We start from the raw sequence: 15,141 nt of genomic DNA on the forward strand, positions 1-15,141 counted from the left end.
TTTGCATACCATAGACTTTGAGCCAACTGACACAAAGTTTTCTGGTTGCACCATATAGATCGTTTCCTTAATGTCACCATTAAGAAACACAGTCTTAACATCCATCTGATGTAGCTCTAAATCAAAATGAGTCACTAGTGCCAATATTATTCTAAAAGAATCCTTCAAAGATACTGGAGAGAAGATTTCTTTATAATCAATGCATTCTTTCTGAGTGAAGCATTTCGCTACTAGACGAGCTTTATATCTGTCAATATTATCCTTCATATCCTTCTTGGTTTTAAATATCCATTTGCAACCAATAGGTTTCGCACCTTCAGGTAATTCGACATGATCCAAAACGTCATTATCAAGTATAGATTTCATCTCATCTTTCAAAGCACCAATCTACTTTTGAGAGTTAGAACTTTTCATGGCTTGACAGAAGTACAATGGTCATCTTCTGCTAACTCAATGCCATCCTCATGTTCTTGAAGAAATATAATATAATCATCAAGAATTGCACTTTTCCTCTCTCTAGAGGATCTCCTTATTGACACTTTTACTTCTTGAGATTGTTGAATTTGTTCTATAGGTACTTGAGGGAGAACATCATTGTTGTCTTGTTCTGGAATATTGTGAGGGACAATATTCTCAACATTATCTTCTATTACTTAATTTATTCATTGAATGGTAATAGGCACAAGAACTTGTTCACCATTAGTGATAGGTTCTTCCTCAAAGACAACGTTCTTTATGTTCTCTTCCAGCCAAAATCAATTTCCTCAAAAAATCTTGCATTTCCCGTCGCCAAAAAAGAGTCTTGAAGTGGGAATATAAAATTTATAGCCCCGAGAGCGTTCAACATAGCCAACAAAATAACAACTAACAGTTCTTAAGTTCAGTTTCCTTTTATACGGCCTATAAGGTCGCGCCTTAACTAGAAAACCCCAAATGTGCAACTGTTTTAAGCTTGGTCTTTTATTAGTCCAAAGCTTATATGAGGTTTTGTTAACTGTTTTACTTGGCATGTTATTAAGGAAGAATGACTAGTCATACTTCTCACCATATCCTTAAGAGTTTGGTTTAATTGCTCAACGACACCCTTCATGCTAGGTTTGCCTAGCATAGCGTATTGTAGAACAATTTCACATTCTCTGAGGAAAAACACAAATAGCCCTTTCACAATATTCTTATTGTTCTTTCTTATCTTATTCTGAGAGGTCATAGTTAAGTGAGCACTTCTAGTCTTATCTCTCCGCAGTCTCTCTTCCTCTTGCACATAGTCCATCTGAGTGTTAAAACTCACTTTCAATTGCCCAAAGTGTGCAGGAAGCGAGATCAAAACCAAGTGCACGAGCAAGCCATCACGAAGCTCTAACTTAAGTGACTTGAGTTTTGATGCGAGATTAGACATCTCCATAATGTACTCCCTTATGTTCCATTTGCCTTTATACTTCATAGAGATGAGTTTAGCCAAAAGGCTATTCGTCTCCGCCTTTTCATTTCTGGCAAAGCACGGTTCTATTTCTTCGAGGAACTTTCTTGCACTTTGACCCTCAGAAACAGAGCCCCGAAGCGCTCCTAGAATAGAGCATTTCATGATCATTAGACACATTTAGTTAAAGTCTTCCAATTTCTCAATTTTAACCTCATCGAGGATTTCCATAGTAGAAATGGATTTCTCCAACTGAAGTGCCAGATCTAAATCCATACAGCCGAGATTAATTTCTACGACTTCCTTATAGACTTTAAAGTTTGTCACATTTAACAATTAGATGTTCTTAATTTGAGCAGAAATATTTGCAACAACAGTAAAAAGAACAAAAAAATTGCAATCATTCTTGCAATTAAACTCACATTCAACTTTAATACGTAAATTCAAATGATAATGGGGCACATCACGAGTTACCTAGCACAACATTAATATTCAGTCTTTGGACAAAATATTAACTTGAAAGTGATACACTCAATGTAGTAATCAAATATTGATAACCACTCCTGTCAAACAATAAGCCTTTCTTTGGACCGACTTACTATTCACATGGAAAACCATATGATTATTACATATTTATTGCTACAAGTATGTTTGTAATTTGAGCCAAATAATAATCTTCCTTTGGGTCAATCACTATTCGCATAAAATTCAAACATACAATTGGCTTGATATTTCATATCAATCACTAATGATACTCTTGTTTGTGGTCAAACATTGATCATAATGTATGTCAAATAATAAACTCTCCTTTGGACTGATTTGTTATTCACATATGCAACTTTATAATAATCACATGTTTACCATCACATGTGTGTATATAATCCGGTCAAATAATAATCTTCCTTTTGGCCGATTAATATCCGCATGGATACATATACGCACTAGCATTTGACACTTATTAAGAACAATTCACAGAAAATATGCCACTTTGGCGACTTCATATTTAATAGGTTCACTTAAAATGTCAAACAATTTTATTTTTCAAAAGAAAAAAATCATTTACCTGAGTTTGATTCAACACTTAATCCAAAACATATATTATTATATCCACAATAAATACATATATTCATTATAGCATATTGGTAGCATTGCATCATTCTCATCACGAGGACTGCATTTTGAATTTCAGTGATGATCCTTTTGAATTTTCCATAAAATAATATTTATCATTTTATACATGATTAAACATAGCAGGGCAAGCTGTCCTAACAGAAACAATGTTTCAACAATAGCAACTACTTAATAATGCAATTAGTCACTAACCAATGCAACAAACCATAAGTGTTGCAATCATTTAAACAAACAAGTCAGATAATATATATAAAACAAGACATGTTCACATAATAGACTCATCACAAGATACCTAGCACAACATCAATTTCTAGTCTTTGGACAGAGAAATTAATTTGTAAGTCGTACTCTCAACATAATGATTAAATATTAACAATTAGTTATGTCAAACAATAGTCTTTCTTTGGACCGACTATTATTCACATGGAAAAAAACTTTATAATTGTTATTCATTTATCATCACATGTATGTTATTACTTGGTCAAATTGTATCTTCCTTTGGGCCGAACACAATTTGCATAAATAATCTCATACTCATATGTGTAATCTTAATCAATTTCCATAATAGATGTTACTTTGGTAACATATTGCATCAATTAATTCAAAAAGAATTACCAGACAAAAAAGAAAATAATGAGTCCATTATAAAAAAATATAATCTTGGAAAACCTTCAGATTTGATATCTTTTATGATTAACAAATATAATCCTACAATATAATTCCAAATCAAAAAGATATAATCCGTATATATCAACTCATAAAAATGAATGCAATCTTAATCAAATATAAAGTAGATCTCGGGTGACAAACATAAAAAATATATGTCAATCATTATCAAAAATTTCAAATCGAATATGATCATGCTCAACTTTAAAACATCAAGAGCATATCTTTTATATATATTTGGTTAATTATTTCATACATATATATATATATATATATATATGCACTTTCAAAATACAATACATACACAATATATATTTAATTACAAGCATTAACCTTAAACGTAATATATATAGCTTAACTTCAATCATTATTTATGTGTCTTAAAACAAGGTGAGTCACATATTTATTGCTCATGATGGTAGGTACATGTTTTATCCAATAATCATATTTAAAAAAATTGAAAAAATAAGTAAAAATATTTAAAAATCTCAAATATACATGAGTATATTTAATCAAACCATGATTATATATATAACATATATGCAGATATTCAAATTGCATAATTCCCAATGTATAAGAAATAGATATTGCTCACATATAATATAATATAATATAATATAATATAATATAATATAATATAATATAATATATCAAAAAATATGAAGTAATAAAAGTCAATGTTTCCAACATTAAGACATTGGTGCACATATAATATACATATTACATAGAAGAGTCATAAAATTTAATGTAATGTTCATGCACAGATCTGATTATATACTTCAACACATGTTGCAATGATTCATAATACAAATTACTCATAATTCACATCAGTGGAAGCGGATAAGTTATCCTCATTATTCCTAAATACTCAATTCTCATAACCAATAGCGAAAACATAAAAAATCTCCAAGTTTAAAAAATTAGGGTTTATAAAAAATTGGGGGGAAACATTTTTAATGGAGAAGCATAAAATTCAGAACCTAAAACTCTAATACCACTTGTTAGATATTTTCTTATGATTGGTGAAATATCAATCCTAGGATCTTGAATATCATGATTCTCGCACATAATATATAACAAGGATACAAAGTCATACCTGAATCTCTGAATCCATATTCTCTAATCTACTCCTTTTGATATACCTTTTGAGAGAGTTTTGGTATGATGGTCTTCCTTAACCAAATCTTTAATTCATTTTGGGACTTTTGTTTTCTCTCTGATGAGGAGATGTGAAAACTATTTGTGATTTGATGTCTTGGGGACCATAACCTTCCTTATACTTAACTTATAGGGTTCTCATTATCCCTTATAGGTTAACCTGATGGGTATCCACCTATTAAGCTCATATCCGTTACCAACTTTTAAAAATCTATAGAGTGTCAATAATTAGATCACTTATAATATAATTCTGAAATAAATAGTTGGTATCATTGTATCAAATATATGTTACCCACCTTAATTAGAAATTATAAATTTCTAACAACATTGCCTTAAATTAGTGTCTGACTACTCTACATTATTAAAGAATATTATTCTATTTTTAATATAATTTTAAGGATAAAAATACAATTACATTATAAATTAAATGATATAAATATTATTGTTTTTCAATTTTTCTATGGATTTCCATATAATTGTTATCTCCATTAATGAAAAAAGAGTCCGACTCTACTACAAACTACAATATGTTACTTCTTCTTTTCTTTAACAATGAGTTTTTACAATTTTATTTATTGGAATTGAAAACACAAATTAGATAAAATATTTTGAGTTGGAAATTTTAGAATTTGAATCTTAATGCTACACGTAAGATTTATCATATGTTACAATTCACTTTAATATTAAATAAAAATATGATATTACTATAATGTTTAATATAGAGAGAAAAAATGCATGAATAATGTATGAATTTTATACATTATTACTGTATTGTTCAATATTTCTATTTAATTATCATTTACTCTTCAAAAAAGTAATCTAAATAAATAATAGATGATATAATGATCATATATAAATATTTATATTAACAATGCATAGATATTATAATCTTTAACATTTTCCTTCTAATTTAATGTCAAATATGTGATGCATGAAAAATCACTTCTAATGTTTGGTTACTTTATCTAATTGATAGTAAATATTTCAAGAAACATTATTAATTTAAAAAAATATTTTATCTATTTCATTCTAAGTTTTTTGGCAGCATTGGAATACCATAACAAATCTCCATTTCTCTCTTTATTTATGTATTAAATATAATTTAAGCCATTCATTTAAAGTTAGTCTTATTAATGACCAGGATCAAATTATGTCTTACCAAAATTCCAGCGTTGAGGTATCCATCATGTTACCAAGAAGAGAAGGACTCTCTAGTGACAATAATATTATTTGCCATAAAGAATCAAACCCTCAAGGCCCTCACATGGCATCGTTCACTTTAGCTTTTTATTAATGATTTTTAAAATAAGCCTCTACCCACTTTTTCAAAAAGAAACAGTCATGCTGCTTCCAACACCGAGTGGACTTTTATTAAACTGATTGAAGTCTGGAAGAGTAAAAAATATGTAATGGTGATATAAATAGAAAAAGAAAACAGACAAAGAAATTGATAAAGTTATAGAGATGCTGTGTGACTAATAATAATAATCGGAAGAAGAGTTGTTAAGAAAAAGGATATGAGAGTTGTAAAAAGAAATATTATGTGTAACATTTTTAAAAAATGCTCGTTAGCCCACTAGACACAAATACCCTACAACTCAACAAAATGACATAAAGGATGAATTGAAAGAGGGGTGGAAATGAGTGGAGTTAAATTGTACTAAACTCAGTTCGACTCAGAAAGTATTGACTCGAGTCGAGTTTAATGCTAGAGTTTTTTTCAGTTTATGTTCGACTCGGTAAAAGTTTACGAACTTTCAAGCAGGTAAACAAGCTCAAATTTATGCCGAGGAGCGACATAGACTTATAAGCTTACAAGGTGTTGGTTGATTATATATATATATAGAAAGTTTGTAACTTTTGATAATAATTTAGTTACCGATTAAAGTTCATGTATTAAAGATTGTCTACATATATATGTATGTATAGAAAGTGACTCAAGATAGAACAATTAATATGTATCATTGGATCGAGATTAAAAGATAAGTGTATGTAGTTTTTTTAAGTGATCATGTAATCATTAAGTAACATTTAATCTTAATCATCCACATATATTTGTATGACATTGTTTTACTGTTCTCATAATTTTTATATGAGAATTGTTCTCACTTGTGACACATCCATATATATTTGTATAATCGAGCAAACTCATAAACATAATGAGTTAAATTATATTTGGCTCAAGTTTGATTTATTTATTTAATGAGTTTAATTTTTAGTTCTAGTTCAATTCATTTGGTTCATAAACTAAGTTTATTAAACTAAGAGTTAAATACAAATGAATGTAGAATGTTGGATTTATTCCTAGCCCTAAATCGAATGAACAAAATAAGTTTCCAACAACCGGATACGTGCTATATGTTAACTACACCTTAATTTATAAAACCGTTTTTAATTTGATCAATTAGTTTGATCCGTAAAAGAACGTGTAATTTTTTATATTCCTTCTTGCCTCTTATATAATTATGTAACTAATTTCACACAAATAATTATAATTAAATTTTAGTAGGTGATATATGAGAAAATGTTTCAATTAAAGTTGATATTGGAATTCGTAAAGGTAATGGAATTGCTTATATTTGAGACAAAAAAATGATGTTTTTTTTATAATTGAGAATAGATATAGTAATTTTTAACTATAATTCATTAAGGGTCTTGGTTGTTGAAGAATATGGATGGAAGATAAAGGTTTTAGAGCTTTGAATATACTTGTGAGATGACTTTCCAGCATTCAATTTTCCTTCATTTTCTTGTAAAAATCAACTTGACAAGAGAACCTAACAAAAAATGTCATTGGAAGAAGCCTTCATCTGCAACACAACAAGTGAAGTATTGAGAACAAGAAGACCTACCATCAGGCACTGTTGAATGCCCTAGGCACTAGGACAAGAGGTTGATTAGCTTAAATATGCTTGAAAGAAACAAATTTCTAACTATTTAATGATCACAATAGTAAATATAAGCTTGAATTAAGTCAAGTTACATTTATACATCAAATTAATTTTCATTTCTCTTAATTGTAATCTGTGCTCAAACGTTCAAGGTTTGTTTACTTAATTGATAAGAATGTGAGTAAACAAACCGTAAAGCATCATAGCCTCATAGCCTCATAGGCATCATTACAAATATATCTGTATAAATATATAATGTCATTTACGTAAAGCATGCCATGTATTTAAATAACACAACTCGATATTCTTAAAATAATAAAGTTGCTCATTAAATAATTCACACACAGTTCCCTAATTGCAAGTGACAAGCATGGCGTTTTCTTTATGGAATCATTCCTAAGGATAAGGATTGTTGTCCAAATCAATCAAAATATGTTCTAACAGTTAAAAAATTAAATGTTCATTATTTTTCTATTTTTTTATTGTTATTAGTTTGAAACATGGTTTAGAACATACTTTGGGATATCCGATCTTTGTCTCATTACTAGACTTACTGATCTAATAGTTTATCATTTACTTGACCAAGAGTGGCGCAATTACTTTTGTGTAGTACTCAATTTCCACTCAATAAGAGTCTTTGTGCTTAGTAAGTTCCTGACAAACCATATGTAGAGTCCATTATGATATCTGTCAATGCTCATATAAATTTAGCTATTTGGAAACAAAGGTACCTGTGCTGAGAAAACATATATCAAAATCTTCTGAACTTTTCCCTTGAGGTAATCAAATCTTAACTCCTTTTATTTCAAAGTTGTTATTGTTGTACATATAATCTTGTTGGGCATAGAACTCATACAAACATTTGGATTGCTAGATATATTGTTAGTGTATACATTTTTTCTCTTTTTGTTATTGCTACTTTTATTGATATACATGAGAAAAGATGTTCCAAAAGAATAGGTCATATATATTGGTAATTGAAAATATTAAAATTTCATGTATTCGTTACATTTTCTTCTCCACGCCAAATAGTATTGAATACTGATACTGATTGTTTATGGAGATTCACTTTGCAGCATTAAAACAAGGTGTGCATAGCTGTGGAGGAATAAGCTACCCCTCCTCACTGAAATGATGTAAGTGTGCACAAGTGCTGAGTTATAAATTTTGATCTAGTTTTTTATCTCTATTTTATAATTGATGGGCTTATAACTTAGCTAACAATTTTATTTGATAAAAAAATAAATCAAAAAACCTTGTTTGATTAGATTTATTTATTTATAAATATAGGAAATCCTAACTTATAGACTCTAATTTTGTTAGTCAATTAGAGCTAGTCGTATCAATTTGATGGGTTAATTTTATCAGACAATTCATATTTAATCAGCTAATCGTAAGATTTTACTAAATATACGGGTTAACTAAAAGATCAAATGTTTATTTCATATGAATGACACTTATTAGGATGGGCAAATGCACATCCAATAAGCCATTAGTTACTTATGTAAACTAAAAATAATGAGGTAGTTATTAATCATGTTTTCAACCCTTTGATCTTTTAGGGTCCAACAAAATTTTAGGCCTTCGGCTAGCTTTTAGACCACTGTGCTAAAGACTAACTTTGTCTGTATAAGGAATTTCTAGCTCTTACAACTCTTGCTATATGAACAATATGTACACATCATTAACCTCATGTTGCGGTAGATCACTTTATTTGGATATCTTTTAATTTAAGAGGAGTTTTTCACCGTCCAAATTTAATGAATACATCTCACTTTTATTTTTAACTCCCAAAACATCTTACATTTTTTCCTTCTTCTTCATTATAGGTTCTGTCATGATTCACTAATTTAGTCACAATTTTTAAACCAAATTTAAATTTTGTATGAGTCATGAAGTTGTAACTGATGAAACACGAATACTGATATGTGTATCGGGTACGATATGTATCTGATACGTCGACACATATTTTTTTCAAAATACATGATACAATATGTTCAGGGATACGTGTGTAAAATAATAAAAACACATAAAATATGATAAAATTATAAGTGTAAATTCCAAAGTAAAAAATATAATGGAAATTTAAAGTCGTTGCATCCATAACAAATCTATCTTATCATATTTTAATGAAAACGAATATATCCTAAAATCATTGCTCTCTATAACAAATATATCTTATCCTATTTTAATGAAAACAGATTTATCTTATCCTATTTTATTGAAAACGAATCTATCTTATCCTATTTTATTGGAAAAGAATATATCTTATCATGTTTTATTGAAAATGAATCTATATATCCTATATTTTACTAAAAACGTATCCATATATCCTATTTTTTTTATTGAAAACGAATCGGATACGTGTCTTAATATTTTTTTTTTTGGATACTCTATGGATACGTATCTTTCGCGAATCCGAGCGTATCCGTGTCAGATACCGACACGTGAGGGTGTTTGACGAATCCGTGTTGTAACTGTAATTACAACTTAGCAACCCAAGTCACCAAAATTTATATTCATTTTTTTTTGCAATTCAAGACTTACAAAAAATAAATTATTACTATAAATATAAATTATTGTAAAAAAATACTATTTCTAGACATATATAAGTAAGTACTAGAAATAAAAGTGAAAAAATTGAAATATTTGAAAACTATATCCATATGTGAAAAAATTGGAATCATACACAGTGTAGTTTTGGTGACTAAATAAAATTTGATTTCCTTTTTTATTGGAAATTTTCTTTCATTTAAAAAATCATAATTAGTTTATATACATAGTTTAAGAAATTATTAAATGATGTAAAATTTAAAGTAATTTAATTAAAATAATCTTATTTAATGCATATTGAAAATTAAATTTTAATAGATAGGTGGTGAAAAAGTGAAATAATAAATAAGATTATAATCATAAGAAAGTATAAATGTGTATTGAATTCGTAAAACTCAAAGAAATTAAATAACTTGAAATTTTTTATAAAAAGGATATGAAACATGCCAAGGATATACAATATTTTTATGTAATATCAAAGTAAGTTATTTCTCCAAAAATTAGTTTAATTGATAAAGGTATGTATACTAAGTATAAGGACATAGAATCCAACATAAAAGTTAGGCCTAGGGATAAAAAATTATAAATAAGTACATTTATTTAGGATTCTTGAGGGATGCTCCATCATAGAGCATGAATGGAGATTCCCCTCGTGATGGAAGCATGATCCCTACCTAAATGTTAGCATCTCTACACCGGTTCTATGTTAAATTTGAATATTCATCTTATATCACACAAAAAAATCACGTCTTCGTATTTTTAATTAATCAAAATTTTCTAAGTAATATGAAAATATTATTTCATATTTTCAATTTTAATTAAGTGATATTTTTTTATTAATAGCTAAAAATTGAGACAAGAAATGAGATATATTATCTCTTCATATACAAATTATCATGGATAATAATGTATTCTTAACTTTCTCTCACCTATTTCTTTATACTCAATCCGATTCATTCATTTTTTTAGATCCAATGGACCAAATAAGTTAAACTTAAAAGTTGTTTAATATTTTTCTTTTTCTCTCTCATCATTTATTTCACTCACCCATTTGGTCCATTGGATAGTGAGTTTGACACAAATTTGTGCTTGTTGGGAGTTATAAGATAATCCGATGTTATGGCGAATAGCTTAAAGAATGAATTGAAAAAAGTTGTGAGTCCAAGCATCACCCGTAACAAATTTAAAAAATTAAAAAGGGAGTTTTAAGGTAGTTTGATGATTGGGTACATAGTTGAAGTAAAGAATATTGATGCTTCAAGTCTCATCCACAAAAAGTACTAGCATACTTAATATTTGTTGATAAAAAAATTGTATGATTGTTACTTCTAACATGAGGTTTTAAATTCAAATCTTAAAAATAATCTATCATTTTCTTTATTTTCTAAAGTTGAGTACATCTAATCTCCTTATACCTCACTAATGAAAATATCATGGAGTGAGCTGTTGTTTTGTTCATATTATATTATTAACTTAAGTAAAGAATTTGAAGCTATTGTTTTAATGTTTTGATGTTATTTGAATTTAAACAAGTTTTTTGACTTCTTTACTATTGTTGTTTTTTCAATTTTATAAATTTGACTTGTTTCGTATTTATTGAAAATTGTTTGAATTTTATTTTAAAGATTTATAACTCTTATAATATTTTTTTGTTTTATTGGATTTTAATAAAAAACTTCACGTGCCCCTCATAGGACGATTTTATGTACTTGTTTTCTTTTGTATTTAAAGCCTGATACTCCTGCTATCAGGAGTGATGCATTAGCTGGATTTAGTAAAGTTGCAAAATTTGATGCACAAACAAAATAAATATACTTTTGAGTCAATTGTATGACAAATTCCACGATCTATGGGTTTACACAATCTTTTGAACCGCCTTTTTTGGTATTTTTAATGATAGAAAGCAATGGCTTTTTAGACATTTAAATATTATTTTTTTGGGATATCACGATTCAACATGGCACCATAATTTGATCTAAATTTATTAAACAGAGATAGGGAGAAACATAATTTTTGGGACCGAAGATATTGTTCCATCCACCTGATGTTGTTAAACCAGACTGGGTCTTTAAAATTGGCTAATCTTGCTTTTGACAGATGCATAAGATAGGTTTTGATTGACTTTGACTTGAGCTCAACCCAATACTTCTTATTTTTTAATGGGTCATTATTCTGCTTATCAAAAAGTTGTTCATATTTGTTGTTGGAATAGTTTCATTCTTATAAAAATAAGAGTGTTAAATATGTTTTTAGTGGGTGGTAATATGGATTTGAGCGTCAGAATAACTTTTCAACTATGCTCCAAGGTGATATTATTGTTGATAATCTATTTCAACCACTTAAAGGCCAATTGCGTCCTAGCAACACCACTTACATGTTATCATTTTGATAAGATTAAATAACAAATACCCTATTTTGTTAGATAATCAAGGTAGAATGCTAAGTGAAAATTAAATATGACACAGAGAATTATCCTAGTTCAATTAAAATTGAGCTACGTCAAATTCTTGGCATCACACAGATTTCACTATAAGTCACCAGATTATAAGTTTAACAACTTAACAATGTATATTATGGTATCTAATTATAATTTTTAACCTAACTTCTTCATGCTCCTTATCATGAATATTATTTTTATCTTAGCCTCTCTAGTCTCAAACAAGTAAACAAGGCTTCTCTGAGTAGAAAGGATTTTTTTTAATAGAGACTCTTGAACTTGTTATTTTAAAAGCATTATATTTTACCAAACATATATGAAGATTTATTAAGTCTTCTTTGGTACTTAATTCCTTCAAATGATTGAAACATAAGTACATAAGAAGTGAAAAGTTAATGCTATTTTCTATTGAGAACATTCGATGATTGCATCTGGCCTTCAAATTGCTTCTCCTTTTTGGATGAATAATTAGGTTTTCAGTGAAGTCTTAAATGGTCTTCACTATTTAAGTCTTAACATTGTCAGATCTATTAGAAATATGTTGACTTCCTTATTATGAATTCATTAAATGAAATATAGTCATTGATGTGATCTCTATTATGTAAATCAAGAGAATATATTGAATAACGAAAAATTAATTATTACATTCTCAAAGAGACAAAGACAAATATAAATAGAAATAAAGGTTTATATAAGTGACAAAGGCCAATAAAAATACAAACAAAGAGAATGTTCATTTGTAGAATACTTGTTATAGGGGAAGATTGGTAAATTAATTTTTTATTCCAAGCATAATAATCTTTCTTTAGGGTTGTTTGAAAGTTATGAGGGAAAAAAATCAGAATGATTAAAGAGTTGGGAAGATGAGGAAAATAAGATAAGGCTCTCCAATGTCTGGAGTATGAAATTTAGACGGGAAATGTAAAATAATGATAATGTAAAAAAATTTCTTACCTTTTAAAAATGTAATTAACAGTAGGAAATGAGCAATAATATAATTATATAGTTTTACGAAAAGCAATTAGGTATTTTGATATTTTGTCTATAGAATAACTCCAAATTGAGGGACTATAAAATAGACACATAATGGATTATGGAGGGCTCTAGAAACCCTCACCTTTCCCCCTCCTTCATCCAACTCCCAAATATGGGAGAGATTTTCCAAAATCATCATTTATTTTCATTTCCCTCCAAAGACATACTCCTAAATATAACTTTAATGTTGGACCAGACTGCGACCGGGAAGCCTCCAACCACCGAGGAGTTCCATGGTTACATGGGTATGAGAAGAGTGAAGAGTCACAAGTGAGACACCACGTCTTGAACTAAAACCTTAAGACATTAGTTTCACGGGTTTTTCCTACTTATAAAGTCTTTCACTCCTCCACGCATATCCAATATGAGACTTCACACTTGAATAAACCCAACAATCTTCCCCTCAAGTGTGGGTACCACACACTTTCTTGTCCGCTCCCCCTTGAGTCCACCATGCCCAACCGAACCATCGGCTCTGATACCACTTGTTGGACCACTTAAAGACAATTTTGTTCCATCTAGAATCATTAATCTAATGTAATACTCAGAAGCCAGAAATCATTATTTGAGGCTAAGAAATAAACATGTAATTTAAATTGACGTAAATTGTCTCGTCCTGTATGTTAGTGGTTGACTAAATAATTTAAATTGACGAAGAATAATCTTTAGGATTTCCACTCCATTGACCATAAGTCTCCTTTACATTGCATTACAAATGCACCATTATAGTGTAAAGATAATCAAAAGGAGTCTTTGAATAAAATGGAATTTTCCTAAGCATTACTTCTATTGGCATGAAGTGAACCTTCTTGCTGACGTGTTTGGCTCATTATATTAGTTCTTGTTTGGGGAAAAAGTATACACAAACAACGTAAGAGTTTTATATAATGTCATTGTAGTATCTACTATTCATATTTAATTATCATCATCTCTTTAAAAAAGTAATACAAATGAATAGTGAATAATGGACTGATTAGGTATAAATCTTTTATACTGACAATATATGTATTTACATTATTCTTCTTCACCCTTTCTTCCCTCCTTCCCTTTTATAATTAAGTGAAGGAAATAAATACTTTGTTCCTTGATTTCCTTCTTCCCTCTTTCCTTTTGTTTCTCTTTTTAAAGGGAGGTAACATTCACTACCTTTTATTTCATATGGCACTTCTTCATCTTCTACTTCAGTTTTCTTATTTTCCTCCCATCTTATCTAAAGTGTGACATTTAGTTTAAACCTGCACATTATTTTATCACCCAACCAGTTCAAATAATTGAGATATTGACTAAGGTATTACTTATGTTATTAGTTGGTCATTTTTGTGCAGGCAAGTGGAAGAAGAAAAGTTCCCTTTCAAACTTGAAATTTCAGGTAGCATGTTAGCATTTTCTCCATTTGGTGGAATAATCATCCGAAACATTATATATAGACAATAATTAGCCAAAATATGATGGTAGAAGAAGAAGGTTTTGTTAACTACTAAAAAACTAAAACTTGTAATTTTTTCAATACAACATTTTCAAGAATATATATAGATATATAGGTTTTTATTGTTAACCTTAAAGGGAAGAGGTTAACAAAATCGAAACAAAAATAAAAATAGACTTAAGAGACTATTAGGGGTAGATGGGCAAATATATTTCATAGTATGAAGTCAATCCCTTCTTACATTTTTTTGATCGGCAACAAAAGAAAATATTGTTGATAAGGATAAAGGTTAAGGAGAAGAAGTAGTACTTCAATCCCTTCTTACAATTGGTTCATGTTTACCATTATATATTTTTTTCAGTCTCATCTATTGTTATATGTAGAGTGTTTCCAATATACCATCATCTTTTATTTTATGCTTTAAACA

This window comes from Lupinus angustifolius, chromosome LG16 (assembly GCF_001865875.1).
Source record: "Lupinus angustifolius cultivar Tanjil chromosome LG16, LupAngTanjil_v1.0, whole genome shotgun sequence".
Lineage (NCBI taxonomy): Eukaryota > Viridiplantae > Streptophyta > Magnoliopsida > Fabales > Fabaceae > Lupinus > Lupinus angustifolius.